General features: G+C 40.6%; 1 pseudogene across 1 annotated transcript; it reads right to left on the bottom strand.

The window, feature by feature from the left end:
- Positions 1-3,195: 3,195 nt before the first annotated feature.
- On the bottom strand, positions 3,196-3,912 carry LOC110287854 (annotated as a pseudogene). The gene has a single exon (XR_002377253.1). The product of XR_002377253.1 is annotated as an ADP-ribosylation factor 1 pseudogene (transcript).
- Positions 3,913-5,935: the final 2,023 nt, after the last annotated feature.

Raw genomic sequence — 5,935 nt, 5'->3', positions numbered from 1 at the left:
GGGCCTTTCCCCCTTGATCACTAATTGAGAAAATGCCTTACAGTTGGATCTCATGGAGGCATTTCCTCAACTGAAGCTCCTTTCTCTGTGATAACTCAGTTGTGTCAAGTTGACACAAAAATAGCCAGTACAGTAGTAAACATGCATTTCTGAGAAGATAACAAGACAGCACCCAGAGGAACTTGGACCCCCAGGAGCTCTAACATGCCAAGAACATAGCACACAGAGGAAGCTGGACTTCCAGGTACTCTCACACAACCCAGGATCATAGGATCATAGGGTCACAGAATCACAGGATCTCAGGAGCTTTGTCACACCAGGACGTCAGCATCCCAGAGCCAGCTTGACTCCCAGGAGCTCTTATACCCAGGATCTCAGGATCACAGGATCACAGAAACAACTGGACTCTGAGGAGTCCTGACACAAACAAGATAACAGGAGGGACAGGCTCCAGGCAGAGGCAGTGAGTGCAGATAGCACTAGAGATATCCAGATGGGGAGAGGCAAGTGCAAGAACATAAGCAACAGAGAGCAAGGTTACTTATCATCATCAAAACCCAGTTCTCCCACCATAGCAAGTCCTGGATACACCATCACATGGGAACAGCAAGATTCAGATTTAAAAAGAAAAGATCAGGAAATCAAGGCCCATACCTAAACATAGTAAAAGAAATATACAGCAAACCAGTAGTCAACACCAAACTAAATAGAGAGAAACTTGAAGCAGTCCCACTAAAATCAGGAACTAGACAAGGCTGCCCTGTCTCTCCCTATCTATTCAATATAGTACCTGAAGTTCTCATGAGGTGCACAGGCCGCTTGTTTCTGCACTCCCCTGCAGAAGTCCCCCTTCCCCCTTAGGCTCTCTCCTGGCAAGCCAAGCATGGTGAGGCTTGCTTCCCCTGCTTGCCTCTGCATTTTCCCTCAGAAGCTCTGCTTTCTCTCATCCCTGCCCCCTCCCACCTTGCAGCAAATATGGAAGTTCTTTTGTGGTAAAGTGACAGATAACTAGAAATTGAATTATAATTTGTTAGCACTAAATATAAATATAAGTACAGGTATATGTAGAAGCATCTAATTGGTAATTGTCATATTGTTTCATTTTTTCCTTTCCTTTATATTTTATTTTTTTTATTATATTCAACACAATATATATTTTTATACCAATCATAAAAATGATGGGCATGTTATTAAATGAACATAACTAGATAAAGTCTTTTTGTTTGTCTGGAGTGTTTCTTTTAGTGTTCCCATGTAGAGTTAGCTATAAACGTCTTGGGCGCTAAACGAGTATTATTAAGAAGACAACAAGAATGGAGTGTTCTTCAGAAAACAAGAATATTTTCCACAATGATGTCATCTTCAAAACATATTCAGTAAGTTCTTCTTTGTAACTAAATTACTATAGTACAGTCACACTGTATGTCATTACATTCCTGTATTTTCACTTATACATTCACAGAAAACCTTACAATTTGTTATAGTTGAAAGAACGTACTTCAACATAAATGCTTCGAAAATCATAGTATAAAGTGCATGCCTGTGTGTTCTGCTCACTGCTAATAACCAGAAGAGTGTTTCATTTAGTAGTACATTAGTAACACAGTATGTCATTACCTTTCTGTATTTTCACACACACACACACACACATATATATATCACAGAAAATGTTAAAATTTGTTCTACTAAAAGAAAAGTACTTTAACACAGAGACTCCTCAAATTACAACACAATATTCATGGCTGTGTGTTTCTCTCAGTGCTAATAACCAGAGAGTGTTTCTTTAAATATTCCCAGGTACAGTTAGTTTCAAATATCTTAGGTAGTAAACGTATGTTTTTAAGACGAGAAGAATGTTTCCCATTCCCACAGTTGATGTCATCTTCAAAACACATTCATTAAATTCTGCTTTGTAACTCACTTACTGTAGTACAGTAACTCACTATGTCTTCACATTCTTGTATTTTCACATATATATTTCACTGAAATCAGTACAAGTTGTTATAGCTGAAAGAAAAGTACTTTAACATAGACACTACATAAATCATAGTACAATGTAAAAGTGTGTGAGTTCCTCTGTGTGCTAAGAATGAGAAGAGTGTGTGTTTTAGTGTCCCGTGTACAGTTAGCTTTGAATATCTTAGACAGTAAAGGTGTGTTTTTAAAGAGAAAACAAGGTTTCTCGCAAGACATGTCATGTTCAACACACATTAAGTAAGTTCTTTTTTTTTAATAGTTAACAGACTTTATTCTAACAGCTATAATTACAGTGCTTGTAGAAATGAAAACTGAAAACAAGTATACAAAACAGTTGATTACTAATTGTGTATTGAAAGCGGTAAGAGGTTCCACGACACTAAATAAACCAGTTCTGAGATTTCCCCAAGATAAATTTAACAGCTCCAGCTTTTTCAGTGTTTATCAAAATACAAAAGAAAAAAGTAGAGGTCGTCTTTCGATGGCAAATCGGACCCTTGCAAGATGAAGGAGGAAGCTACTTCTCACATGGAGATGGGGGTGCCCCAGGATGTGGGTCTGTAATGGACCGACCCTCCCACCTTGCACATACTCCTGCTGATGAGACCCAGGCCTCCTGCCAGCGCGTCCAAGTGGGCCCAAGAGTAGGCTTGGGTATGCAGGCTGCCATTGGGCCTTGCACACACCAAGTACAAGCCAGGCCCTGCACCCCACAATGGCTCCCAGCCATTGTACTATGTACTAGGTAACCGTGTGAGCACAAGTACAAGCACAATGCTATGGAATGCAGGTGACCCAAAGACAGGCGAGTCACGGGGGCTCTACTGTGACCATGCAGCGGATGGTGGTTTGTTCGTCACCTTCTCTCCTGTTCCCACAGCGAAACAGGTGATCCGATAACTAGCATTCAGGCCATTAACTGCAAAACCTACACTAGGCATAGTCTCCGTTCTGTGTGTTCAAGTGTTCTTGTCCTGTATTTTTAACTATTTTTTAAAAATGCACTGAGTTTGGGTTAAAAACCAACCACCAAATGGATACCGACACCAGTCTACAGCCCAATGGCTCCCGGAGGCCAGGTGCCCCTACACCCAAATCCCTTCTCAGTACTTGGCAGTTGATTTGATTTTCTTTTTACAATAAACAAGCTAAGTAATATTGCATAGGAGTACCAGAAACTGCCTCAGTGGAAACAGAAACTATTTACATTAAATAAAAACCTGGCTGCAGGCTGCGTCTGCACATGTACAGCACGGTGCGATGCACACTGTGACCAACCCATGGAGACAGCTTCTGGCACTCAGGACCACAGAGTCGCACGTTTGCCACATGAGAGGAAAGCTGAGGGCGGAGAAGAGGAAGTGAGGAGGAGGGAGGGGGTCTTGTTCACTTCTGGTTCCGGAGCTGATTAGACAGCCAATCTAGTCCTTCATAGAGCCTGTCCCTGCTGGTGGCACAGGTGGCCTGAATGTACCAGTTTCTGTGGCGTAGAGAGTGCAGCCCCAGCTTGTCTGTGATTTCAGCCGCATTCATGGCATTGGGGAGGTCCTGCTTGTTGGCAAACACCAAGAGAACAGTATCTCGGAGCTCATCTTCAGCTAGCATCCTCATGAGCTCTTCACGGGCCTCGTTCACAGGCTTTCTGTCATTGCTGTCCACTACAAAGATCAAGCCTTGGGTGTTCTGGAAGTAGTGGCGCCACAGCGGCCGGATCTTGTCCTGGCCGCCCACATCCTACACAGTGAAGCTGATATTCTTGTATTCAACAGTCTCCACATTGAAACCAATGGTGGGAATGGTGGTCACAATTTCGCCCAGCTTCAGTTTGTACAGAATTGTTGTCTTCCCTGCAGCATCCAGGCCCACCATAAGAATGCACATTTCTTTTTTGCCAAAAAGGCCCTTGAAGAAGAGGTTTGCAAAGATATTCCCCATGTTTGTGGACAGGTGGAATCAATACTCGCCAAAAACCTCCGAGGCGGCTGCTCCCAGCCAGGCGTTGGTTTCGCTCCCCATTAAGTTCTTATTTGCATTTGATTTTCTTTAGTCTGCAACACTGTGTGTCATTACTTTATTGTATTTTCACATGCCCATTTCACAGAAAATTGTCCAATGCGTTATAGCTTTAAAAAAGTACTTTAACATAGACGCTACACAAAAGAGAGTACAACGTGAATGCCTGTGTATTCCTTTGTGCTAATGAGAAGAGTGTTTCTTTTAGTGTTCCCTTGTACAGTTAGATTTGAACATCTTAGGTGGTAAACGTGTGTTTTTAGGAAAAAAAACATGGACGTTTCTCACAATAGACATCATGTTCAGAATGCATTATGTAAGTTCTTATTTATATTTGATTTACTTTAGGTTTCAACATTGTATGTCATGACATTTATGTGTATTTGCATGCACATTTCAAAGAAAACTGTACAATGTGTTATAGCTGAAAATAAAAAGTACTTTAACATAGACGCGACACAAAACACTGTGAATGCCTGTGTATTCTGCGCTGTACTAGAAACCAGAGGGCGTTTGGTTTAGTACTTCCATATATACTTAGCTTAAACACCATAGGAGGTAAAGGTATGTTGTTAAGAGGAAAACAAGAGCCGGGCGTGGTAGCGCACGCCTTTAATCCCAGCACTTGGGAGGCAGAGGCAGGTGGATTTCTGAGTTCGAGGCCAGCCTGGGCTACAAAGTGAGTTCCAGGACAGCCAGGGCTATACAGAGAAACCCTGTCTCGAAAAAACCAAAAAAAAAAAAAAAAAAAAAGAAAAGAATGTTACTCACAATGGATGTCATATTCAAATTGCATAACATTCTTATTTATAATTGATTTACTTTATACGGGGTACTTTATGTCATTACTTTCATATATTTTTGCATATACATTTCACAGAAAACTAAAATGATCTACGGCTGGAAAAAAAAGTACTTTAACATAGACGCTAGAGAAAACACAGTACAACGTGAATGAATGCATGTTCCTCTGTGTGCTAATAACGAGAAGAGTGTTTCTTTAAGTGTTCCTGAGTACATCTTAGGTGGGAAATTAATGTTGTTAAGAAGAAAACAGGAGGGCTGGTGAGATGGCTCAGCAGTTAAGAGCACCGACTGCTCTTCCAAAGGTCCTGAGTTCAAATCCCCAGCAACCACATGGTGGCTCACAACCATTCGTAACAAAAATCTGATGCCCTCTTCTGGAGTGTCTGAAGACAGCTACAGTGTACACACATATAATAAATAAATTAATTAATTAATTTAAAAAAACAGGAAATCTTCTCACAGTAGACGTTATGTTCAAAAGGCATTAAAAAGTTCTTATTCTTATTGGATTTTCTTTAGTCTGCAACACTGTATGTCATTACTTTAATGTATTTTCACGTGCACATTTCACAGAAAATTGTACAATGTGATATAGCTGGAAGAAAAGTACTTTAACAGATGCTACACAAAACACAGTACAACGTGAATGTCTGAGTGTTCCTCTCTGTGCTAATAACAAGAAGTGTTTGTTTTAGTGTCCCCGTGTCCTCTTAGCTTTAAACATCTTATGCAGTAAAGGTGTGTTTTAAAGAAGAAAACAAGAATGTTGCTCACAATGGAATCTTCCAAATGCATTAAATAAGTTCTGTGTTGTAATTGTTGGGCCCTCCCCTCTTGAACCCTAATTGAGAAAATGCCTTACATCTGGATCTGCTAGAGGCATTTCCTCAGCTGAAGTTCCTTTCTCTGTGATAACTGCAGCTGATTTTAAGTTGAAATACAAAACCAGCAAGTAAAGACATCATCTTCAAAATGCCTTATGATCTTATTTTTAATTATTTTTCTTTACTGTATTTTCACACACACAGTATGAAACTGCACAATGCATTATAGGTGGAGAAAAAGTACTTTACAGAATCAGAGGGGAGGAGAACACATCTGCCCCAACACCATAAGGAACTGGTACCAGCAGGACCTA

This window comes from Mus caroli, unplaced genomic scaffold, assembly GCF_900094665.2.
Source record: "Mus caroli unplaced genomic scaffold, CAROLI_EIJ_v1.1 scaffold_21201_1, whole genome shotgun sequence".
NCBI lineage: Eukaryota > Metazoa > Chordata > Mammalia > Rodentia > Muridae > Mus > Mus caroli.
Note: the sequence above shows the minus strand (reverse complement) of the source record. Positions and strands in the feature narration are given on the sequence as shown.